This window comes from Eriocheir sinensis, chromosome 35, assembly GCF_024679095.1.
Source record: "Eriocheir sinensis breed Jianghai 21 chromosome 35, ASM2467909v1, whole genome shotgun sequence".
Classification (NCBI taxonomy): domain Eukaryota; kingdom Metazoa; phylum Arthropoda; class Malacostraca; order Decapoda; family Varunidae; genus Eriocheir; species Eriocheir sinensis.
In genome coordinates, this window is record NC_066543.1 from 10,740,155 (window position 1) to 10,765,387 (window position 25,233).

Sequence of the window (25,233 nt, forward strand, 5' to 3'; positions counted from 1 at the left end):
CATTTCCTATATTCTTGTCTATTCTCATCTCTCGTCTCCTTTCCTCTCCCCTCTTCTCCTCTCTCGTCTCCTCTCCTCTCCCCTTCTCTCATCTCTCGTCTCCTCTCCTCTCCCCTTCTCTCATCTCTTGTCTCCTCTCCTCTCCCCTTCTCTCATCTCTCGTCTCCTCTCCTCTCCCCTTCTCTCATCTCTTGTCTCCTCTCCTCTCTCCTTCTCTCATCTCTCGTCTCCTCTCCTCTCCCCTTCTCTCATCTCTCATCTCCTCTCCTCTCCCCTCTTCTCCTCTCTCCTCTCCTCTTCTCTCCTCTATCTCATCACACTCCGAGCATCATCTCCCAGCCTCCCCTCACCCCAGGTTCTCCATTCCTCGGGTTGGTTATTACAGGCGTGAGGAGGTATGCACGCTACGACCGGTTTCTGGTTCTCCCTTCAGTGGCATTGGCTAAGTCCATATTAGAGTTCAGTCGAGTGTAAAAGAGAGTAGGAGAGGACAAACACGAATGGAAGAAAAAGTACGTGTAACTAATAAGAGATCCTGGTCACTATAATTACTTGAAGTTAAATGATGATGATGCCTTACATATTAGATTAGGTCATTAGAGTATTATCCTAATTTATACCATCACGAGATCTCTTCTTTTTTGCTTTTAGGTCTTTACGTGGGACAGAAAGAGAGAGAGAGAGATATAGATAGATAAATAGATAGAGAGCGAGGGAGAGAGAGTGAGAGCGATAGAAGGATGAAAGATAAAGTCGTAAGTACAGAATAAAATTAAAAACACAAAACTAATAACGAGGAATAGATTACAGGTTGCGAGCTTTATTACACCACCAGCAGGTACTTCCCCCACGCCCTAGTACACACGCGCCACTCCCATCATAGTACACACACACACACACACACACACACACACACACACACCTATTAGACTGTGCGACCTTGGGCAGGTTAGGAACCCAGTACACGACACGGCTTCTGTGACCTTGTCTGGCGGAGGGAAAAAACAGGTGAGACGGAGGAGGAGGAGGAGGAGGAGGAGGAGGAGGAGGAGAGGTATTCCCAGCCACCCAGACAGCCTTAAGACACCCCTCAAGTCGGTGCAGAAGGATGTAATGTAACAGAGTCGTGATCACAAATCCTCCCTCCATCAGCTTCCGCGCGGTTCGAAGGTGAGATGAGAGAAGAGATTGTGATGTGCATTACCTGAACGTTAAGGGGGGGGGGTAGTGAGGGCGGTGGGGCTGCGTTACCCTTTAAGGAGGCAGGTTTCCGTATAAGGGGTGCTAGCTTACCATTTGAGGGGGCGGGTTTATTGATGAAGGGAGGCTAGGATATAATTTGGACGGGTTAGGGAATAGGTTGCCGTTTACCGTTACTGTTTTTTTCGGGTGGAACAACAACACGAGGAAGAGAAAACTGAGAGAGATGAAAACGGAGGAAAACAAGACCCATATAGATAGATAGATAGATAGATAGATAGACAACCTCGAAACCCATCAACGACAAAACTAACAATAACAATAACCACAACAACAACAACAACAATCACAGCACCACCTCCACCACCACCACCACCACCACAACAACAACAACAATCACCACTACTATCACCACTACCACCACCACCACCAAAGCAACAAACGACACCAGACAAGACAACAATAACAAACAACATCCTCAATCAGAAAACAACACAACACAACACAACACAACACAACACTGGGTTGGTTTTATTTCAAGGAGCGTAAACAACACAAGCGCCGAAGTCTTCCTCAAACTATATTTAGCATTAGTTAGACCTCATCTTGATTATGCGGTTCAGTTCTGGTCACCTTACTATAGAATGGATATCAAAATGTTAGAATCGGTGCAGAGGAGGATGACTAAGATGATTCAAGGGTTACGAAACTTGCCATACGACGAAAGACTCAAACAGTTAAACTTGCATCCTCTAGAAAGGCGAAGGGTGCGTGGAGACATGATCGAGGTTTATAAATGGATGAAGGGCTTTAATAAGGGGAATATTCATAAGGTTTTGTTGGTAAGAGAGCCGGGTAGGACACGTAGTAATGGGTTTAAACTGGATAAATTCAGATTCATCAAGGACATAGGCAAAAATGGTTTACTAACAGAGTGATGGATGAGTGGAACAGGCTGAGCAGTCATGTGGTGAGTGCCAATACAATAGTCACATTCAAAAATAGATTAGAGAAATTCATGGACAGTGATATTAGGTGGGGTTAGATTCACGGGAGCTTAGGTTCAAAGGAGCTGCCTTGTACAGTCCTACCGGCCTCTTGCAGACTCCTACGTTCTTATGTTCTTATGTAACCATCACCCCATTTTCTGTATACACCACAACCATCATTCTATTCTGGTTTTTCATCATACCTTACACTTCCCCTCAAAAAAAAAAAAAAAATAACACCCGGAAAATAATTTAATCATGCACCACCAGAGAGACACCGCGGCGACGAGGGGACACGACAAGAACGTCAAAGTGAAGGGCTGACTGTGACAAAGCGGACGCGACAAGGAAGCAGATCAGTGAGTCAGAGGGAATCTTGCAGGTGCCTTGATGAGGAGTGAATATGGATGAAGAGGGCGTGGCAGGGGAGAAGGGTAAAAGGGGAAGAGAAGGACAGGGGGGGAGGAAAGAAGGAGGGGGAGAGAAGGAGGGAAAAGGTAAGAATGGCAGCTAGGATTGAGAAGGGGGGATAGAGGGAGGGAGGGAGAGTAAGAATTAGAACTGAGAAGGGAGGGAAAGGGAAGGAGGGAGAGAAGAATGGTAGAAAAAGGGATATCAAGGGTAAGAAAGGTAGCTACGATTGAGAGGAAGGGAGAGAAGGGAGAGAAGGAAGGGAGGGAGAGACGGAAAAGGGGAGACAAAGAGTAAGAATGACAGCTAGAATTGGAAGGGAGAGACGTAAGGAGTGTTAGGAAAGGGAGGAAGGGAGAGATATGGCTAAAACAACAGATGGGGCAACAGGGAGGGAAAGGGAAGAGAAGGACTAAGGAAATGTAATAAGGGAAGGGATGGAGGAAAAAATGCGGTAATGGGAGGAAAAGGAAGAGAGAAAGGGGAAAAGAGATTAAGAAAAGGTGAATGGGTGGAGGGGGAAAGGAAGAAGAAAGAACTACAACAAGAGAGAAGAGATAGAAGAAAAGAGAAATGGAAGGAAAGAGAATTGAGGGGAATGAGAAGAAAAGAGAAGAAAGGAAACAAGGAGGAGAATAAGTGTGGAGGGAGGAGGAACTGATAAGGGAGAGAAGAAGAAAAAAGGGAGGAGGAAGGAGAGAAAGAGCGAAAGTGAAGAAAGATAAGAACAGGAGGAAAGAAAAGAAAGAAGGGAGGAGATAGAGAGAAGGGAAAAGGAAGGGAATGGAAGGAAAGGAAAAAAAGGTAGGAAAGAGTGAGAAAAGAAGAAGAAAGAAAAGAAAGGGAAAGGAAAGGGGAGAGGAAAAGGAGAAAAGAACGAGGAAAGAAGAAGGGAGAGAAGAAAAGGAAGGGAAGGGAAACAGAGGAAGAGAAGAAGGAAAGAACTAGAAAAGAAAAATGAAAGAGAAGGAAAGGAGAAAAGATGAAGGAAGAGAGGAGAGAAAACAGGAAGAAAACAAAGAGGGGGAGAAAGAAAAGGAGGCAATGTGAGTTATGGCGTAAGAGGAGTTGGTTGATGGTGATGGAAATGGTGATGACGATAGTGAGAGGGAGGGAGGTTAGAATTGTAAATGCTATTGTGGCTAATGATGATAATGCCGAAAATGGTGGTGGTGGTGGTGGCAGTGGTGGTGGTGGTGGTGGTGGTGGTGGTGGTGGTGGCAGTGGTGGTGGTGGTGGTGTAGGTGGGAGTATTTGGAGGCGGTACAGGTTTAGGTGACGGTGGAGTTAGAGGAGGTGGAGGTGGAGGAGGAGGAGGAGGATGGAGGCGAAGGAGAAAATTGAAAAGGCAAGATAACGTTTTTATTTTTTCTTTCACAGACTCCTGACGATGAAAGATAAACACACACACACACACACACACACACACACACACACCTTTGCCCCGAAGCCCCGCGTCTCATTGGGGGGCCCCGTGGGGTGGTGGTGGTGGTGGTGGTGATAGCAAGTCCTTCCATCCACTCACCTTTCTCATCTCTCTCTCTCTCTCTCTCTCTCTCTCTCTCTCTCTCTCTCTCTCTCTCTCTCTCTCTCTCTCTCTCTCTCTCTCTCTCTCTCTCTCTCTCTCTCTCTCTCTCTCTCTCTCTCTCTCTCTCTCTCTCTCTCTCTCATCATCCATTCCTTTAAAACTTCCTTCATCACCCCTCACCACCACCACCACCACCACCACCTGGCCTTTCACCTGGCTCCCTGGTAACCTGGTGGTGTATCCTAGTCACAGGTGAGACCCCGCGATCACCTTTCACCATCTAAAATTAACCTGCCCCACCTATCTCCCTCTCTCGTTCATTCCTCTCTTCCTTCTTTCCTTCTTTCCTTTCTTTAATATCTCTCTTTCTTATATTTTTTCCTTCCTCCATTCTTTGTTCCACCTCCCTCCCTCTCTCCGTTTATTCCTCTCTTCCTTCTTTCCTTCCTTCCTTTAATATCTCTCTTCCTTATATTTTTTCCTTCCTCCATTCTTTGTTCCACCTCCCTCCCTCTCTCTGTTTATTCCTCTCTTCCTTCTTTCTTTCCTTCCTTTCTTTAATATCTCTCTTCCTTATCTTTCTTTTTTCATCCGTTCCCTGTGTTCTTTGTGTCTTCCTTCCTTCCTCTTCTTCCTTCATTTCTTCCTATCTCCCTATCTCCGCTGCTCCCTCTCATTCTTCCTTCCTTCCATCCTTCCTTCCCTTAATATCTTTCTTCCTCTCTTCCCTGTGTTTTATGTGTCTTTCTCACTCTTCTTCTTCTCTCTCTTCTTTCCTTCCTTCCTTCCTTCCTTATTTTTCTTCCTTCCTCCATTCCCTGTACTGTCTCTTTCTTCATTCCTTCCTTTTCTACCTTCCTCCCTTCTTTTCTTACTTGTTTACTTCCAATTCTTTCTTTCTTCCTTCCTTCCGCTTCTGCCTTTCGCTGTGCCTCTGTTTATTGCTTCCTTCCTCCCCTTCTTCCTCCTTCCTGTTCTTTGTTATCTGTGTGTTCCTTTCTTCCTTCCTTCTTTGTCTATCTTTTCCTTCCTTTCTTCCTTCCTTCCCTGTGTGTGATCTCTTTGTGTCAACTTTTTCCTTCCTTCCTTCCTTCCTTTCTTAAACTCTTTCTTTCTTCTCTATGTTTTCTTTTTTTCTTTGTTCACTAATTTCTTTATACTTTTATCCAATTTCAATGAACTACTTCCTCTCTCTCTCTCTCTCTCTCTCTCTCTCTCTCTCTCTCTCTCTCTCTCTCTCTCTCTCTCTCTCTCTCTCTCTCTCTCTCTCTCTCTCTCTCTCTCTCTCTCTCTCTCTCTCTCTCTCTCTCTCTCTCTCTCTCTCTCTCATCCTTATCTCCCTCCCTTCCTCCTTTCCTCTCTCCCTCCCTATCTCCCTCCCTCCCACCTTTCCTCTCTCCCTCCCTATCTCCTGTATCATTCATGGACTCCAACTCCACGTAGTACAATGCTATCAAGGCCTTGGTGGCGCCCCTGTAGGACTCTGTGGCAGGCTCCAAGGGCAGGCGTGTGGGGGTGCCGGAAGGGTTGGCAGCAGTGGTGGCAGTGGTGGTGGTGGTGGTGGTAGTGCCCCTCCCCCTCTCATCCCCCCTCCTCCCTCCTCTCTCTCTCGCTCCCTTCCACTTATATCAAGATGGCAAGCCTGGGTAGCAGCAGCAGGGGTAACAAAAACAACAACAGCAGGTGGTGGTGGTGAGTAAGCAGAGGAGGTGGTGGTGGTGGTGGTGATGGTGGTTGTAGTGGGTTAGGTTGGTGATGGTGGTGATGGTGGTGGTGGCGGTGGTGGTGGTGTGGGGTATACTTAAAGATCTTAAACCTACAATGGACACTTCCACGTCATATTTCCCTTCACTTCTCTCTCTCTCTCTCTCTCTCTCTCTCTCTCTCTCTCTCTCTCTCTCTCTCTCTCTCTCTCTCTCTCTCTCTCTCTCTCTCTCTCTCTCTCTCTCTCTGCATAGGATTGATAAAGGACCTGTTTCATAATTTTTTCTTTCTTTCTTTCTTTCTTTCTTTCTTTCTCTAACCTCGAATCTCTCCCCCCACCACCACCCCCCAATGTTAAATAAAGGTCATAAAAGTGTCAAAGTGATCCGAGAGAGAGAAAGAAAAAGAAAAAACGAGGAAAGAAAAAAAATACAGGAAGAAAGATCAAAGAAAAAAAGAAGGAAATGGAAAAAAGACAGACACAATATAAACAAATAAACATAGAAAGAAAGGAAGAAAGGAAGCAACAAAGAGGAAAAAAAAAGATTAATAGGCAGAAATAACGAATGGAAAAAATATAGACAAAAAAATGAGAAAAATAAATAAAGAAAGAAAAAAACACGCCAGACAAAAGGGATTCGATTCTGGTGATCAAGAGGTGGGTTGACGGGGTGAAAAGGTCCTCCTCCTCCTCCTCCTCCTCCTCTTCCTCCTCCTCCTCCTCCTCCTCCTCTTCCTAACGTTACTCATTTTCATCTTCCTTTATCTCCTCGTTTTCCGCTTATTTACGTTCTTTTCGATTCTTGTTTTCTTCTCCTTTTTCTTCTTTTTCTTCTTCGTCTTCTCCCTCATCATCATCATCATCATCTTCTTTTCCATCTTCTTTTTTTTTGCTCTCTTATTTTTCCTCTTCTTAATCTTCTACTCTCCCTCCTCCTCCTCCTCCTCCTTCTTCCCCTATTCCTATTTCTTCATATATCATTGGCACCAGTAAGACCAACTTCCTTTCCATACAAGAACCTCCTCCTCCTCCTCCTCCTCCTCCTTCCAGGCCAGGTAAACACACACCTGTTGGCGAGACGTACAAGGTAAGAACGCGACGTGATTTAATTAAAGGTATTTTTACTCTACAAGTTTCACATTTCACTCCGTTTTACTTTCTCCCTTTTTTGTTGCCGTTGTTTTTATGTATTTCCGTTTTGCTAATGACATTTACTGATTATTATATTGTCTTGGTGCGTGTGTGTGTGTGTGTGTGTGTGTGTGTGTGTGTGTGTGTGTGTGTGTGTGTGTGACTGTACTGTGTGTGTGTGTGTGTGTGTGTTTATGCCAAGGCTGGTGGTTATAACTTCTACGTTTTTTTTTTCTAGTTTCGTCATCAGCAGAAACACAAAAGCTGTCGCACCTGGAGCGGTCAAGGCTCGAGAAAACAACCGCCGAGAAAATTTCCCGCAGCTGCTGAAAGGCGAAGAGATGGAGAACAGAAAAAGAAGAAAGAGGCAGGAAAAAAAGGAGGAAAGTTGGCAAGAATAGTAGAAAAATAAAAAGAAACAAAACAGATATGTGGAAACGACAAGCAGTGGCTGAAATTTGTCGATGATACTGAAAATTGAAGAAAAAAAAGATTACCAGTAAAATAACAAAAAGTTAGAAAAAGAAATAAGAAAAAGAAACAAAGCAAGAGTTGAGGTGACTATAATCGCTGACTGAATTTGTCGATGATGCTGAAAAATTAAGAGAAAAGAGAAGACTGATAGAAAAAAGTGACAAAAGGAATGATGAAAAAGAAGATGAAAAAGAAACAAAAAATGATATAATCGCTGACTGAATTTGTCGATGATGCTGAAAAATTAAGAGAAAAAGAGAAGATTGATAGAAAAAAAGTGACAAAAGGAATGATAAAAAAGAAGATGAAAAAAGAAACAAATAATGATGCGGTGACAACTAATGGCTGAATTTGTCGATGATGCTGAAAAAACGAAGAGAAAAGAGAAGATAGTCTGATAGAAAAAAAAGTGACAAAAGTAAAGATGAAATGAAGATGAAAAAAGAAACAAATAATGATGCGATGACAACTAATGACTGAATTTGTCGATGATGCTGAAAAAAACGAAGAGAAAAGAGAAGATTGATAGAAAAAAAAAAGTGACAAACGGAATGATAAAAAAGAAGATAAAAAAAAAGCTGTGAGGTGACAACTAACGACTGACTTTCTCGATGATGCTGAAAAATTATGAGGAAAAAAAGATTGATTGAATGGAAAGGCAATAGAGAGAAGGAAGAAAAATTGATGACAGAGGTGAGAAGAGATGACAGGTAAACAAGACAAACGGGAAAGGGCAAACAAAATAAAACACTCGACATTAAACACAACACGATACATCACAACACAACACAACACGACACAATCTTAGCACGGAAAAAATAAAATAAATATAAAACAAAAAAATCATAATAAAACAAAAGGAAAAACAAAAGAAATTCAGTCCACAAACACCATGAAAAAAATGAAAAATAGGAAAAATAAGAAAACAAAACAAAAAAGAACAAAAATACAAATGGAATCCAATCCACAAACACCTTGGAAAAAAATTAACGAAAAAAAAATCAACATAAAACAAAGGGAAAATGAAAAGAAACCCAAACCACAAACACCTTGAAAAAAATTAATGAAAAAAAATCATAATAAAACAAAGAAAAAAACAACAAGACTCCACAATGCCGCTCCACAAACACCACCACCACCACAATCACCGCCGCCGCCGTCCAATCACTTATATACCGTTGACTCACTGCTGGCTTCCTGTTATTATTAAATTTTCCGTCTCTCTTCATTTCCAAATCCGCTTTTCTTTTTTTCATTTTCTTTGCTCTAATCGGTCCATCACGTTAACTGTTCAATCCGCTTAACGCTGACCATTTCTGCTTTCCCATGGTCAGCGTCTTACGGGGGGGGGGGAAGAGGGGGGGAGGGGGGGAGGGGAGCCATAAACACGATTGCCATTGACCCACCGCTCCTGTGTGACCCTTGTGTGTGTGTGTGTGTGTGTGTGTGTGTGTGTGTGTGTGTGTGTGTGCAGACCCACCCGGAACATGCACTTGTCTTACCTTACCCTACCTTACCTTACCCTACCCCACCCTATCTCAACCTTACCCCTACCCTACCCTACCTTATCTTACCCTACCGTACCCAACCCTCACCATACCCTGCCTTACCTTACCCTACCTTACATTTTCCTACACTCCCATGCCTTACCCTATACCCAACCCTTCCCTTTCTTACCCTACCCTGCCCATCCCTACTCTACCCTGCCTTGCCCTGCCCTGCCCTTGTGCCAATCCCTGCGGTGACATAGTGCCCTGTTTAGACCAGCCCCACCCCGGATGTGCTCCACCCCGACCCCCATTTCTTCGCTGCAGGCTCTGGTTTGGGGCAATAGAAAGCCACCCCTCCCCATTAGAACCCCCTCCCTTACACCTCTTCCCCCTTCCCCCTTTCCCCTCCCGTTCCTCCCCTTCACCCTCTCCTTTGAAAACCCCTCTTTCCTCCCTCTTCCTCTTGAGCATTCCCTTCTTCCTTTTCTTTTTTTTTTTTTTTACGTCTACGCCTATAACGCCTGTAGGCTTGCTTGAGGGGCCTAGATGGTAGTCGGCCCCAGCCCGTATTGACGCAGGCAAGTGTTTATAGTGGCGCCATCTTCTCTTGTTCCCCTTAATCATTCCCTTACACCTCTTACCTGCTTCTCCTTAAAAACGCCTTCCCTTTAGCCTCTCTTCCCTTTAACCCCTCCCCTCTAGCACCCCGTCCCCTTCCTGCTCCCCTATAGAAACCCCCCTCCCCCTTCCTATCCCTATTTATCATTCTCTTACACCCTTCACCCGTTTCCCCTTAAAACCCCCTTCCCCTTAGCATCTATTTCCCCTCCCCCTTACCCTTCCAGCACCCCTTTCCAACTTTTCCTCCCCTTACCACCTCCTCCCTCCTTCCTACTCACCTTAAGCAGTCATTCATTCCATTTTCCCCCTTTTCATCCCCTCCCCTAAGCATTTCAATCCCCCTTTCTATCCCCCCCTCCCCCTCAAGAGTTGGTTCTGGGGCAAATAAATGGTTCAGTATCTGTAATCTTTTTTTTTCTCTCTCTCCCTCTCTCCCTCCCACTTTTTTTTTCTCCCTCCCACTTTTTTTTTCTCTCCCTCCCACTTTCACCTCACCTCTTCGTTTTCTTTGTCCTCCCCGACCATTACCTCTCCCCTTTTGACCAAGACCAATCTCTCTCTCTCTCTCTCTCTCTCTCTCTCTCTCTCTCTCTCTCTCTCTCTCTCTCTCTCTCTCTCTCTCTCTCTCTCTCTCTCTCTCGTTATTAATTTTCATCAAGAACAATAACAACTCCAATAATGAAGGTCACGAGAGAGAGAAAAAAAACAACATTTGACCGTGAACTAGTAACATCTCCATTCTCTCTCTCTCTCTCTCTCTCTCTCTCTCTCTCTCTCTCTCTCTCTCTCTCTCTCTCTCTCTCTCTCTCTCTCTCTCTCTCTCTCTCTCTCTCTCTCTCTCTCTCTCTCTCTTGGTTTTCATTTCTTTCTTTTATTTTCATACTGTCTGTCTCTTTTTTTTCTCCCTGTTTGTTTTTCTCTTTGTTTCTGCAAGTTCTCTCTCTCTCTCTCTCTCTCTCTCTCTCTCTCTCTCTCTCTCTCTCTCTCTCTCTCTCTCTCTCTCTCTCTCTCTCTCTCTCTCTCTCTCTCTCTCTCTCTCTCTCTCTCTCTCTCTCTCTCTCTCTCCGGTCATGCATAACGCGGGAAATAAAGAAAACGAGAACTGGCACATTTATCTTTTTGCTTCAGTTTCCCTTTTTATGCGCGTCCTAGAAAACGTAATGCGATACAACAGAAGCAGCGGTCCCGTTAATTCGCGTTGTCTCGCCTGATAACGTCCTGCAAGCGCGCAACAGGTGTGTATATACTTCGTTAAAAAAGCGCTGCACAGGTCCCGTACATATATTTGCAAGACAGAGAGAGAGAGAGAGAGAGAGAGAGAGAGAGAGAGAGAGAGAGAGAGAGAGAGAGAGAGTTCCCACCTTGACAGATCTCATTCCGTTCCTTTCCACTTACTTTCTTTCTTTGTTTACTTGTTTGTTTGTTTATTAATTTGGGGACATTGTGCAAAAGTTTGGTATTTTCTACACACACATTGACAACAAGCAAACAACCAAATAGGATATGAAAGTCGCGCGCATGTGTGTGTGTGTGTGTGTGTGTGTGTGTGTGTGTGTGTGTGTGTGTGTGTGTGTGTAGAAATAAATAATTCAAGCTTGGCGCGTGAAAGTCGGTCGTCTATCCGGCTAAAGCGAGGACAGAGAGAGAGAGAGAGAGAGAGAGAGAGTCGACCTTCACCTGCGCGTGTCTCGGGTTGAAGATAATGAGTAAGAGTTTAGATTTTACAGGTGAGGCAATTAAGCAGGTGAGGTAATTGGACAGGTGAAGGAGGAGGAAGGAAGAGGTAAGGAAGGAGAAAAGATCAGGGAAGGAGTGAAGGAGGATGGAGAAGGCGTCGTAGGATCAGATGTCAAAGGAGAAAGTTCATGTTAGGGAGGAAAGGTATTAGGTAAAGAAAACGAAAGGATCAGGAAGAGAAGGAAATAAGGTGAGGAAGGAGAAGGATCAGATGCCAAGGGAGAAAGGTCAGGCAAGGAAGAAAAAGGATTAGGTGAGGAAAGAAAATGGGTAAAAAAAAAGGGAATAGGCAAAGAAAGAGAAGAAGGGAAGGAGGGAAGATGGATCAGGTGTGTCATGGGATCAGGTGCCATAGTTGAAAGGTCAGGTAAGGGAGAAAGGGATTAGGTAAGGAAAGAAAAAGGATTCAGGAAACGAATAAAATAGGTAAGGAAGGAGGGAGGATCAGGTGTCAAAAGAGAAAGTTCAGATAAAGGAGAAAAATAATAAGGTAAGGAAAGAAAAAGGATCAGGAAACGAAGGATATGCGAAAGGAAGGAGGAGGGAAAAGGTAAGGAAGGAGGAAGGATCAGAATGGAAGGAAAAAGGATCAGGTGTCAACAGAGAAAGTTCAGATAAAGGAGAAAAAAATAAGGTAAGGAAAGGAAAAGGATCAGAAAACGAAGGAAATAGGTAAGGAAGGAGAAGGGAAAAGGTAAGGAAGGAGGAAAGATCAGGGAAGGAGGAAAAAGAAAGGAGAAAAGGAGAAGGAGAAAAACAATAAGGAAAGGAAAGAAAAAGGATCAGGAAACGAATGAAGAAAAAAGTATCAGGTAAGGAAGGATCAGGTGTACGAGCATTAAGTCTCAGGTATAAGAAAAGAGAATCTAGCATACAGGTGTCACAGGTATGGCAATTAGACACGTGTGAGAGTGAATCAGATATACAAAGAAAAAAACACATGTGGAAGTGCCATAATAACTTGGATGCAGATGTGTAATGTGGAAAATAGGTATATAAACAAGTAATTACATAAATGAAGGTGACAGGTGTGCAAGGGGAGGTGTGTAGCAGCTGTATATATGAGAATAACAAGGATGAAGGAGAAGGAACGGCAGGCATAATGGGAAGGACAGTTGCGAGAGGGAGAAGAGGGAGGGAGGGAAGAGAAGGGTAGGAGGGGAGGGGGGGAGAGGGGGGTGAAGGGAGAGAGGGAGAGACACGCCAAGGCCAGCAAGAAATGTCCTCTATTAATTATGCCTAGCTAGTGCCCTCCCCCCTTCCTCCTCACCCTACCCCTTCCCCTCCTCACCCCCCTCCTCTCTTCCTAAATATAACCTTCCTCCTCCTCCTCCTCCCTTTACCTTTACTTCTCATCCCCCCTCAAAATGACTCTTCCCTTTTCTCTATAGCTAGTGCTCCCCATTTCTTCCTCGCCCTCCTCTCTCACTTAAAATAACCTTCCTTCTTATCTCTTTATCTTTATTTCTCCTTATCTCCCCTCAAAAACAGTTCCCCTTCTTCATCTATAGCTAGTGATCCCCTTCTTCCTTTTCCTTACTCCCCTTCTTCCTCCCCCTCCTGTCTTTCTTCAAATAACCTTCTTCCTTCCTTTACTTTTACTTCTGCTTATATTCTCTCAAATACTCTTCATTTTTTCCCTATCTTCCCCCTTTGCATTTCCCCACAAGAAAGGATAGGTATGTTAGGTCTACAGGAGCTGCCTTGTGTGGGACGACTGACCTCTTGCAGACTCCTTGTGGCCCTGTGTGTTCCATTCTCTCCCTCTTGATGTTTATTTACTTCATTCTTTTTACTCTACATTTTCTTCATCATCATCTTCTCTCTTAATTTTTCTCTTTTGTTTTATATATTACTCTCCCTCCCCGTCTTATTTCTCGTCCTCCTCCTCCTCGTCCTCGTCCTCCTCTTCCTCCTCCTCCTCCTCTTCCTATTACTACATAGCTCATTTCCACTAATAAGACCTCTAAATTCCTCTCCATATAAGATCTTCCTCCTCCTCCTCCTCCTCCTCCTCCTCCTCCTCCTCCTCCTTCTATTTCCACATAACTATTTACTTCCACTAGCAAGACCTCCAAACCTTTCACCCATTCCACAAAAGATCCTCCCCCATCCTTCCTTCCTTCCTTCCTCCTTCTCCTCCGCCTCCTCGTCCCCATTCCCTTATTTCTACATCTTATTTCCACCAGCAAGACCTCCATTTTTTCTCCCTCCCCATGGACAACCCTCCCCTTCTTTCCCTCCTCCACCTCATCCTCCTCCTCCTCCTCCTATTTCTCCATATCTCCTTATTTCCACTACGGAGACCTCCAACCTTTCCTTCCTTCCTCCTCCTCCATACAAACCCTTCCCTCCCCTTCCTCCCCTCCCCTTTCCCCTTCCTCCCTTCAACTCTCCCCTCCTTAACATGTCGCCGAAGGGGATCTTAACAACGTGGTAATTTAGCTTTTCCAACCCTGACCAGTGCTGGAGGGAAGGGGGAAAGGAGGGGGAGGAGGGAAGGGGGGGAGGGGAAGGGGGAGGAAAGGAGAAACGCGTCCAGTGTGTATATCAAAACTTTCCCTCAATCTAAATATTTTTCTGTTATTATTTCTAAGGTTTGTTTCTTTGGGTGTTGTTGTTGGGGTTGTTGTTGTTGTTGTTGTTGTTGTTGTTGTTGTTGTTGTTGTTACTGGCGCTGCACTACTATTACTTTGGGTTCTACTACTACTACTACTACTACTATTACTACTACTACTACTACTGCTACTACTACTACTACTACTACTACTACTACTACTACTACTACTACTACTACTACTACTACTACTACTACTACTACTACTACTACTACTACTACTACTACTACTACTACTACTACTACTACTACTATTTTTTACACTCACACACACACACACACACACACACACACACACACACACACACACACACACACACACACACACACACACCTGTAAGCAACGCATTCCTCACCTGCTTTCACCTCTTCCTTTTCTCCTTGTTATAATGTGGAATTTACACACACACACACACACACACACACACACACACACACACGCCCGCGCACACACACACACACACACACACACACACACACACACACACACACACACACACACACCAGCATATATATAGTTGAAAATAAATAAATAAACACATCAGTAATAAAAGCAAATTAGGAGGTCACGTAGAATATTTTGTCATTATATTAAACGACCGCACACAAAGCTACCGAGTCAGAGATGAATAAATAAATAAAGATATGAATAAATAAGTAAAAAGTTAAAACTGAAGTACATAATAATTTGCCTGTGTCTCCATTATGATAAATAGTTATTGGTCAGTTAAATTTACGGTCATTTATCTTACCAAGTGGGGGTTATGAGCGATTTTTTTTCTCTCCTACAAAGTGGGGACATATGTTAAGTGGTTTTCTTCTCCTTGTAAGTGGAGGGGCAGCTTAAAAGTCGAAGGGAGGGCAGCAGAACGACCATCACCACCACCAGACTCACCACCATTACCACCACAACCCTCTTGACCACCACCACCACCGAAGCCACTATCACCACCGAAACCACTACCACCACCAACACCAGACTCACCACCATTACCACCACAACCTCTGTGACCACCACCACCACAATCTCCTTGACCACCACCAACGAAGCCGCCACCACTACCACCAAAGCCACTACCACCACCAAAACCACTACCACCATCACCACCACCGCAGCCACCATTACCAAGCTCTCCACCGAAACGAAAGGGGCTATTTGCGAAACCTTTTATTTTTTTTTTCTCTTCCTTTCTTTTCAACTTGTTCGTTCCTCCCCTGCTGAAGACGAGTCGCCGGGCGCAAACACGGGCTGAGTGCCGCTCCTTCCCGCCCTCGAGGCCAAGCTAATGGCGCGTGTCGCAAGAAATGGATGGGCGTTGCAAGGGGCGGATGTGACAATACCGAGCAAGGGCGTGAGTGGAGGGGGGGGTGAAGGAGGAGGTGGACAGGGGTGAAGGGGAGGTGGAGGAGTCGAAAGGGAGGTGGACAGGTGTGAAAGGGAGGTGGACAGGGGTGAAAGGGAGGTGGACAGGTGTGAAAGGGAGGTGGACAGGGGTGAAAGGGAGGTGAACAGGGGTGAAAGGGAGGTGGACAGGTGTGAAAGGGAGGTGGACAGGTGTGAAAGGGAGGTGGACAGGGGTGAAAGGGAGGTGAAGGGGAGGTGGAGGGAGGTGAAGGGAAGGTGGGGGGGTGTAAGGGGCGTGTGGTGGACGAAGGTGTGGTGGAGAAGGAGGGAGGGATTGCTCACGACTTGCGGTGTGTGTGTGTGTGTGTGTGTGTGTGTGTGTGTGTGTGTGTGTGTGTGTGTGTGTGTGTGTGTGTGTGTGTGTGTGGCCTTCGCGGACTATGCAAACGAGGTACACACACATAGTTAATGAAACACACACACACACACACACACACACACACACACACACACACACACACACATGCGGGACAGCCGTTATTAATGAATGAAAACTTGAAAATGACGACATAATGAAAAAAAGATAATAATAATAATGATGATGATAATGAGAAGGAGGAGGAGGACTGATATTAATGAAGTGAATCTGAGAGGCTTGTCTGAAGGTGTGTAAGTGACTACCTGACTGACTGATTGACTGACTGGCTGCCTGACTGAGTGGCTGACTAACAACTTGACATTTAAATGAGTAAGATGACGAGAGACTTCAAGCAGTGGCGTGAGTGGCTGATTGACTGCCTGACTGACATTCAACGAGACGAGTGAGTGATTTAAATAGCAATGCGTGAGTGACTGAGTAAATACCAACCCGTGACCACACCCACACAGTCGCATGCACGCGCCACCCACACCACATCCTTACCACCCCTCCTCTACCCGTCACTCACTCCCTGTTTCTTGCTTCCACTCCCGTCAAGCACAAACACAAGCCGTCGTAAACAGTCCGCCTGAGCAGCCACCACCGAAGGACCAGGAAGCAGGAGACGAATATTGCGTCACCCCGCCGATAGCACGAGGCGAGAACACACTATAACTTCACACACTATAACAAATTTTAAAAACACTAACAACACATACCATAACAACACTACAATAACACTAACAACACATGCCATAACAACACTATAACAACACACGCTAAAACAACACTAACAACACTATAACAAAGCAGAGGTAACGAAATAGCCCTGGCGGCACTCCCTGGAGCTGACTCTCGTCTCAACAGGTGGATAATTTCTACTGATTGCCTCCAAATGATTGCTACAACATCATCGCTTCCTAGAACATAATATGGAACTTTTTCTATACTTACTGTTGAGACGCTATAATAAACTTGCTTGCTAAATGTGATCCCGCACGATGGGCTTCCTGCGGCGACAATAGCTCCCTCTCACATACCTTCTGGAAAGAGAGAAAAATAACTTCATTGGTATACACATTGCCTTCGGGGACCTGATTCCTTATAGCCTGATCATCATTGTTATCATCATTTTTTTACAACAAAGGAGACAGCTCAAGGGCACACAAAAAAGTAAATAATAATAAAATAAAAAAAAGCCCGCTACTCGCTGCTAACATCACCCCTATTTCTCTTTCTCTTTCTCTTCGTTTCTCCTTTCGTTTTATATATTTTTTTTCTCATTTTTCTCTTTCTCTCTTCCTTTCTTTTTTTTAATTTTCGTCTTTGTCTCTGTCTCCATTCTCGTGGGTAGGTAGGGGGAGGAGAGGGATGGGTTGGGGTGGGTAGGGAGAAATGGAGAGTTGAGGGGGCAGGGGGTGGTTTGGGTGAAGGAAGTAATGAGTTAAGGGTTAGGGGGAGGGATGGAATGGGGAGTAGGGAGTGGGTGGGATGAAGCAAGTAAGTAATGGGTTAGGGGAGGAGTGGAATGGGCGGGGCAGGGGGTGGGTGGTATGGGTTGTCGGTCCGTTTAAAGCCCACCCACCCACCGTTCACCTCCCATTTTCTCTGTAGAGTTAATTTAAAGGTCCACCAAAACGCATGTCACCTAAAATGGGGTCAAGAAAATAAGACGTAACAAGGAAGACTTTGACCACAGTAATTGAGTTTGTGAAAAGTGGGACTTCCTCCTCTTCCTTAATCTCCTTTTCTTCCTCTTTTTCCTTTTTCCTCATTCTCCTCCGTGTCTGTTTTTGTTTCTTTGATGGATTAGTCAAGATTATTACTGTCAAAATGTAGCTTCCTCCTCTTTATCCTCCTCTTCTTCCTCTTCCTCCTCCTCCTTATTCTCCTCCTTGTCTAGTTTTGTTTCTTTGATGGATTAGTCAAGATTATTACTGTCAAAATGTACCTTCTTCCTCCTGGTTACCGCCCTCCTCCTCCTCCTCCTCCTACTACTACTACTACTACTACTATTACCACTACTACTACTACTGTTACTATCAATACTATTACCCTTCCTTCCCTTTTTCTGTTTCTTTCTCTTTGATGAATTAGTGTCGTGGTTACCGCCGTGAAAAATGACCACTATTAAGCTGCGCCCTCCTGTTATCCTCATTTGACGACATGTGTTTCAGGGCGGAAGATTGAGCGATTAGGACGTGCGGTCGCTTCCTGTCGTCCATCTATGAAGTGCCGTGGGAAAAGAAAGGAGACGTGTGGCTTTTTTTTTTTTTTTTTTTACTGTACGGCGTGTGTAGGGGAAGGGGCAATGTGTGGGGGGGAGGGGGCTGTGTGTGTGTGTGTGTGTGTGTGTCCGGCCATCTGTAATCCATCGCGGGGAAAGTAAAAATAACACACCCACACCCACCCACACACACACACACAGAGAGAGAGAGAGAGAGAGAGAGAGAGAGAGAGAGAGAGAGATCACCACCACAGACACAAATCTATCGGCCAAGAAAAGTGGTGGTGATGATGGAGGTGGTGGTGATTTTCGTGATAGTGCTGTGGAAGATGATAGCGATGATGGTGGTGATGACAGAAGAGGGAATGGTGATGATGACTGTGATTGCTGTATTGTTGCTGCTGGTGGTGATGGTGATATAAACAGTAGTGGTGGTGGTGGTGGTGAAGATGGTGTTGATGGAGTTGATGTCATATCCGGGTCGCCGTCTCATCCTCACAACACCCTCAACACCAATACACTACTTTCCCTCCATCATCATCACCACCACCACCACCACCACCTACACTCTCCTCCCTCCACTCCTTATCCACTCTCCCCCCCTGTGAAGATAATCCTTTCCTCATAGTGTTTGTGTAGCCTCCCCTGCGATACTCTCGGTGAAATCAACTGTGTATATGTATGTATGTATCACAGGGTTAGATTCTATCATTCTCTCTATTATTCTATTATTTTATCTATTCATATTAGCTTATACGTCTATGGTATGTACTTTAACCCCCTCAAGCATCATTATTATTATCATTATTACCATCATCAACCAAATCATATCATCAAATTTTCGGTTCATAATACTACATAAAAACTGATTTACAGAGGCTGTTGACGAGAAGAATAAGTCTCTCTCTCTCTCTCTCTCTCTCTCTCTCTCTCTCTCTCTCTCTCTCTCTCTCTCTCTCTCTCTCTCTCTCTCTCTCTCTCTCTCTCTCTCTCTCTCTCTCTCTCTCTCTCTCTCTCTCTCTCTCTCTCTCTCTCTCTCTCTCTCTCTCTCTCTCTCTCTCTCTCTCTCTCTCTCTCTCTCTCTCTCCCGCTTATTTTTACATCACCGTCTAAACAGCATAAAAGAGTCACATTCCTCCCATTCTCTCCTCGCCTCCTCATTCAACTTAATTAAACGTATTCACAAAGGCAGCTTACGCAAAAGATAGTCCCCGTCATTTCCTACAAGTTACGTTATGCGCTGTCATGGAGGAAGGAGAGGCAGGGAGAAGGGAAAGGATAGGAGAAGAGAGGAGATGAGGGAAGCGGAACCATGGGAGAGAATAGGGAGGAGAAGGAAGAGACGAGAGAATAAAAGGGAAAAGACAGGAGAATATGAACGATGAGGGAAGCGGAAACATGGAAGAGGAAGAGAGGAAAGGAGAAGAGATGAGAAGATAAACCGACAGTACTTTTTATGGTTCAAGTTACTGCTGATAGAGAAAGGAGGCAAGGGGGCAGGAAAGAACAGGAGAAGAGAGGAGGTGAGGGAGGCGGAAACATGGGAGAGAAGAGAGAGGAGAAGCAAGAGAGGAAAGGAGAGGATAAACCAACAGTGCTTTGTATGCTTAATTAAGGGGCTATTACACTGGGCAAACTCTCCGTGGATCTTCAGTCAAACCACGATTTCCGCTGGCGTGGTTCTCAGATTTCCGTGGATTTCTGACATGTCCACGATCTTCCAAAGCTACCGTAGATTTCCCCGAAGGACGACGGTATTACTCACCATCATCAGCAGCAGCAATAACAAGAAACAAATGAGAAAGAACCACGCTAGCGAAAATCTTGGTTTGGCTGAAGATCCACGGAAAATTTGCCCAGTGTAATACCCCCTTTAGAGGTCACTGCTGATAGCGACCCCAAGATTCAGTTCCTCAAGTATACGACCTGCAGAGGGTTTAAGTTACAGCAAGGGAGGTGGCTCAAGGGCAAAAGCTAAATAAAATAAAAAAATCCGCTAGATGCTGTTCCGAGCCAAAGCAGTAAGAACGAGAGGCCAAAAGAGAGGTCAATTTCGGGTGAAGAGGTGTCTTGAACTCTTGATACTCTCCTCTTGAATAAGTTAAAGTCGTACCCACCGTATGCTACCCTTGTTGTCTGTATGGCTGTATGATGACTGTTACTGTTCGGGAGGGAAGATACAGAAAGAAGGGGAGAGAATGGAGGTAGAGAATGAGGAAAATAGATAAGGGAATAAATACAATGGAAGGAAGGGAGGAATGGAGGAAAAAAAAAGGGGAGGAGAGGGAAATAGGAGGGGAGAGAATGGAGGTAGGGAAAGAGGAAAATAGATAAGGGAATAAATAGAATGGAAGGAAGGGAGGAATGGAGGGAAAAAAAAGGGGAGGAGAGGGAAATAGGAGGGGAGAGAATGGAGGTAGGGAAAGAGGAAAATAGATAAGGGAATAAATAGAATGGAAGGAAGGGAGGAGTGGAGGGAAAAAAAAGGGGAAGAGAGGGGAATAGGAGAGGAGAGAAGAAATACGCAGTTACGAGAGAATGGAGGGAGAGAGAAATCTTTTATAGTGTGTTTTGGGGATGTAAGACGAGAGAGAGAGAGAGATATCCAATCGTGATATGTCAGCCACTTGTCCCTCCGCTCAAACACACACACACACACACACACACACACACACACACACACACACACACACACGTGGTAGTGTTGGGGGTCGTGCGAGGTGAAGGTCCCTTCCCCCCGCTACCACTTTCCCGTCACGACCCCCCCTCCCCTGCCCCTCTTTTTCCTCCCCTACCTCCCCTCCCCCTCTTTTCTCCCTTCCCTCCCCTCATCTCACTTCCCTCCCTCCCCCTTCTTCCCTCCCCTCCCCTCCCTCACCTTCCCGCCTTTCCCCTCTCACCCATTATAACAGGGGTGAAAAAAGCGAAGTATAGCGGGAGCTGCCTCACCACCACCACCACCACCATCAGCATCATCAGCACCACCACCACCACCACCATCAGCATCATCAGCACCACCACCACCACCACCACCATCATCACTATCACCACCATCATCACTATCACCACCATCACCACCATCAGCATCAGCACCACTATCACCACCACCACCACCACCATCAGTATCATCACTATCACCACCATCACCACTATCAGCATCACCACCACTATCACCACCACCATTTTTTATCATTGCTACCACAATCATCATCACCACTGCCACCACAGAGAATTATCACCCAACACTAAACATCACCACCATCGCTCTCTTCGTCGCTGCTATCACCATCATCACCACCATCACCACTACTATCAAAACAATCACCACTGGAATCATTATCATCATCATCACCAATAACCATCACCATACTTTTCATCGTACCCACAATTAGCACCATCACCACCTCCACTATCATCACCACCACTTATCTCATCACCACAAAGGAATGCTGACCTCAAACTTAACATCACCCCCAATATGACAGTCACCACCACCACCACCACCACTTCGAAGTCAAGACAATTTTTCTTTTTTTTCTTAAGATTTCATTGACATTTTTTTTGGGGGGGGGGCATGGGAAGGCAGAGGTCAAGGGGCGCCCGTCTTTGTCTATCTGTCTGTCTGTCTGTCTGTTTGCTGATTGATTTGTGCAAAGAAGTCCATGAGCGAGCGAGCGAGAGAGAGAGAGAGAGAGAGAGAGAGAGAGAGAGAGAGAGAGAGAGAGAGAGAGAGAGAGAGTTGTGTCCTCATTCTGCTCCTTGTAAAGAGCTTTCGAGTCAAAGGAGAGAAAATAATAAAAGTCTTGTGTGGGAGTCAGCGTGAAGCCTCGAGCCATGTTGTGTTACGTGTGTGTGGAGGAAAGAGACACAAAATAACAGCAACAGAAGAGGGATAAACTCAAGATAGCAAAACGAAGAGAGGAGAGAAACAGAGAGGAGGAAAGAAAGATGGAAGAAAGAGACACAAAACAATACCAACTGAAGAGGGATTAACACATAACAGCAAAACGAACAGAAGAGAGAGAGAGAGAGAGAGAGAGAGAGAGAGAGAGAGAGAGAGAGAGAGAGAGAGAGAGAGAGAGAGAGAGAGAGAGAAATAATGAAAAGAGATATTAACGCCTAACACCAATACGAAGAGAAAGGAGAGAGATAGAGAGGAGGAGAAGAAAAAGCTGAAGGAGAGAGAACAGAAATGATGAAAAGACAGCAAAGTCACAAATAAAAAGAAGAGAAGGATACGCCCGAAAATGATACGCAACTAATGTTATAGAAAACGGGAATTGGGAAGAGAAGAAAGAGGCAGGGACGAGAGAGAGAGAGAGAGAGAGAGAGAGAGAGAGAGAGAGAGAGAGGGTAAATCAGCTAAAACGACGATATTATTGACAAAGGGAGAGTGGAGGAAAGAGAGGTAAGGAAAGGAAGGGGAGAGAAGGGAGGTAAAGGGGAGAGAAGGGAGGGAGAGCAAAGGGAGGAGTGTGAAGGGAAGAGAGTAATTATTATGACATCTCTTTCCTTCTTTTCTCTTCTTTCTTCTTCTTCGTCTCTCCACACTTTCTTTTAAATCATCTTTACTCTTCTCTCTTTCCCTTTCTCATCTCTCTCTTCCCATATACTCTGTTATCTCCACACATCCATCTACGTCTTCTCTCCTCTCGTTGAATAAGAGAGGAAAGAGAAGAGGAAGGGAAGGAGGAATGGAGAAAAGGGAAGTATGTGGCAAGGGAGAGGGAATGGAGAGGTGAAGAAGAGATATAGAGGAGGTGAGAGGTTCATGTATTGTAGCTCGTGGAATGACCTCACCAGGACTACCCCATGAAGAGGCGCACCGAACATCACCGTAGTCGATCCAGGATTCAGGACGTTTCCTAACTTATTGGCGGTGATGTTATAATTGTATTTCGTAAGGAATCCTTATAACCAAAAACTAACTAGAATTATGAGTATTCTTTTTCTTGAACAGAAGATTGAATAAACAACAGAACAATAATATGAAAATACGTATATATTTAATACGACAACTGTGGCCCCGAGGCAGCACCGCACGCCATTTTGCGGGTCTCAGAAACCTTAAATAGCATATTTTTACTGCGCAAAGCAGGTGATGTCACTTATTGTGACTTTGTGAGCTTTCATATTGATCTATTTGTGTATATTTCATGGAGGCAAAACTAACATTACTAGTTTCATTTTTACTACTGACACGAATTTGTGACTGTTTATCACAATAGAATTTCATTCAAATAAGTGAATCAGACACCACAGAAATATTACCAGTGTGTGTATGAATGAATACAAAGATAAGCACATACTTTAATTTAATTCTACGATGTCTCGTGGATCATTAATAAATAAGAACAAAATATCTGGATAGGATAATCTTTAGCCCACTTCCGCCTATGGTTGCACGAAAACAGTCCCTCCGCCAAGTTTGCACCCCACATTTGGTGACGTTAGGTGCCCTATTCTGGCCCCATACATCCATATTTTTAAACGTCTCGAGCTCCCATCACGACTACTTCCCAAGGCCACGGTGAAGATTAACCGGGTTTTCTTGGGTGAATTTCCCCATCGCAGAGGTTGCACAGGTCGTGTAAAACTATCAATGTGATTTCAAAACAGTCCATGGAAATCCCAACAATTTCTACGAGAGGCTCTTCACACAGGCGAGCTGAGGCGCAGAGATGTTTAAGAATACGGGCTATATTCTTAAACAGTTCGTGGCTTACACACACACACACACACACACACACACACACACACACACACACACACATTTAATAAGGCTTTCCCAGAGGTTGTATTAGTATTTCCATGGGCAGTTTTGTGAGCCTAGTGATAGTTTGACAAGGCCTCTGTAACCATGGCTACGCGAAGAAGAAAAGAAAAATGAAGAACAAAAAAAACAAGAAGAACAAAAAGAGGTTGTATTAGTATTTCCATAGGCAGTTTTGTGAGCCTAGTGATAGTTTAACAAGGCTTCTTTCTGCACCACGGATATGAAAAACACTCCTGGGAACCCGACTATTTTCCTTTGTGGACTTTGAAAATATGTGCTGTGAGAGCCGAAAGCGAACCATAACTATTGCCAGTAAACATCAGGAATTAACTATTTTAACGATAACCATGAATGGATATCGTTATTGGGGCCCAGGAGACAGCTTTGGGGTTGGAAATCGGTAAATATGAGAGGCTGAGTCAGCGTTGCCAGATTATCGTATTCACCACATCGTATTTATTACTTTTAAGCCTCAAACTTTCCTACCTACACAAATAACGATAGGAAATTGAAGTTAGCGTTAAATCTCCTATTTATTGATGAGTGTTTGTTTGTTTTTGCTATAGTTATCGGTCAGAAACTACGAAAATGCAATGCGATGAGTACGATAATTTGGCAACGCTGGGCTGAGTACGGCAATCTGGCACGTCGCTAAATACAAGAGTGACATCGAGGTGCTTGAGAGTACAGCGACGCGCCACGAGACCGATAGCAACGTTGAGGACACGGACACACGATGAACGACTCTAGTGGCTTCAAACCTCTTCACATTGGAAAAAGAAGACTATGCAAGGGGTGGGGTAGAGGGGTGGAGGAGGGGGGGGGGGGTTAATGAAGGTCTTTAAGTACCTGGAAGAGTTTAAATTATGTCGATCACTCCAAGTTGTTGTTGTTGTTGTTGTTGTTGTTGTTGTTGTGGCTCCAGATTTAACTCGAGAACTAGAAATAACGATACGCTGTGACGATTCGTAATTAGGAGGAGAAAAGAAGATGAAGAACAAGAACAAGAAGAAGAAGAAGAAGAAAAAGAAGAAGAAGAAGAAGAAAAAGAAGAAGAAGAAGAAGAGGAAGAAGAAGATGATGATGATGATGAAGAAAAACAAGAACAAGAACAGGAAACCCAAGAACAAAAAGAATGAAATGAAAAACAAGAAAAAAAAGAAAAAAAAGAACACGAACAAGAAGAAAGAAGAACAAAAGGAAAAAAGAAGAAAAAGAAGAAAGAATAAGAAAAGGAAGAAGAAAATATGAGAAGATAAGAAAGAAGCGCACAGGAAACGAAGAGAATACCTCCCACTGCTGGCCCCCTACCGTGAACTCTTCCTCCTCCTCCTCCTCCTCCTCTTAATATTGTGGTTTTTCAGCGCGGCGTCTCGGTTTTGTGGGTGTAAAGTCGCTCTAATTATCACTCTGTTGCCTCCCCCTCTTTCCTCTCTCCCTCAATCCTCTTCTCTCCCAATTCCACCTCCTTGTTCTCTCCTCTCTCGGAATCTCTCCCTTCCTCCCTCTCTTTCTTACTTTCCCTCTCTCGTTGTTTCTCATTCCCTTCTCTTCTTCCATCTTT

The 25,233-nt window shown here is 44.6% G+C and overlaps 1 protein-coding gene across 2 annotated transcripts in view; it reads right to left on the minus strand.

Annotated features, from left to right (window-relative positions):
* The window catches only part of LOC127007373 (serine/arginine repetitive matrix protein 2-like), a 114,574-nt gene that overhangs the window by 72,292 nt on the left and 17,049 nt on the right, over window positions 1–25,233 (minus strand). Inside the window, exon 1 of one of the 2 annotated variants that reach the window (XM_050878269.1) lies at window positions 16,621–16,686. The exons of the other annotated variant lie outside the window; for it this stretch is intronic. The gene's annotated coding sequence lies outside the window, so the exon portion shown is untranslated. Of the gene's footprint in view, window positions 1–16,620; window positions 16,687–25,233 lie in introns of those variants that run through there. 2 annotated transcript variants of the gene reach the window in all.